We start from the raw sequence: 1151 nt of genomic DNA on the forward strand, positions 1-1151 counted from the left end.
ATGCTCCTGCTATCTTAAAGTTGTTTTCTATGCCTAAGGACCGGCCTAAACCGTTTAAATTCCCGAACTTTATTGTCACAAAGCCAGAGTTCCGCCAAGCTGTTACATCCGAATGGAATAAAACCGTGGAGGGGGCTAATATGTATTCGGTGGTTATGAAAATGAAGAGCTTGAAAACGCATTTTCGGAGAATATTGCGTAATCAAGGTAATCTTCATAAACGAGTTTCAGAGTTACGGAATGAACTTGACCGTATTCAAAAACAGGTGGAAGCTCATCCTTTTGATGCTTCTTTTCGGTTATTGGAGACTACCTGTTTACGAGAGTTTAAGTCAGCAGCTTACGATGAGGAGTGCTTCTTGAAACAAAAATCTAAAGTGCAATGGTTATGTGCGGGCGATTCTAATACTTCCTACTTTCATAATTGTGTAAAGAGTAGGAATGCTAGAAGTAAAATCAATTGCATTAAGGATGTGAATGGGATTCAGTATGAGGGTGTTGATGCTGCGGCTGCCTTGTTGAACCATTATTCTAATTTCCTGGGCACTCAAGATCGAGTAACGAGGTTGGATGAGGCTGATTTGTTCGTTAATGTTTTGCAGCAGAACGTGGCGGAGAATATGGTGAGGCAGGTTACTGATGATGAAGTTAAACAGGCTATGTTCAGCATTGGAGAGAATAAGGCACCAGGTCCAGACGGATACACTTCAGCGTTTTTTAAGAATGCTTGGGATGTTGTGGGTGGTGAAGTTACTAAGGCAGTGTGTGATTTCTTTAATAATGGCCAACTTCTTAAGCAAATTAACCACACGATTTTAGCGTTGGTTCCAAAGATTGATACGCCAAACTCAGTTCTGGATTACAGGCCAATATCATGTTGCAATGTGATTTACAAGTGCATCAGCAAAATTATCACAAATCGTGTGAAGGGTTGTTTGGGGAAGCTCGTGAATATTAATCAATCGGCATTTATTCCTGGTAGGAAGATCTCCGATAATATTCTGATTACGCAGGAGCTTATGCATAACTATCATGTGGATCGTGGCCCTCCAAGGTGTGCTTTCAAGATTGATATCCAGAAAGCTTATGATACTGTAAGCTGGTCGTTCTTAGAAAATATTCTGGTCAGGTATGGTTTTCACAGGAAAATG

The sequence above is a fragment of the Helianthus annuus genome, chromosome 1 (assembly GCF_002127325.2).
Source record: "Helianthus annuus cultivar XRQ/B chromosome 1, HanXRQr2.0-SUNRISE, whole genome shotgun sequence".
Taxonomy (NCBI): Eukaryota; Viridiplantae; Streptophyta; class Magnoliopsida; order Asterales; family Asteraceae; genus Helianthus; species Helianthus annuus.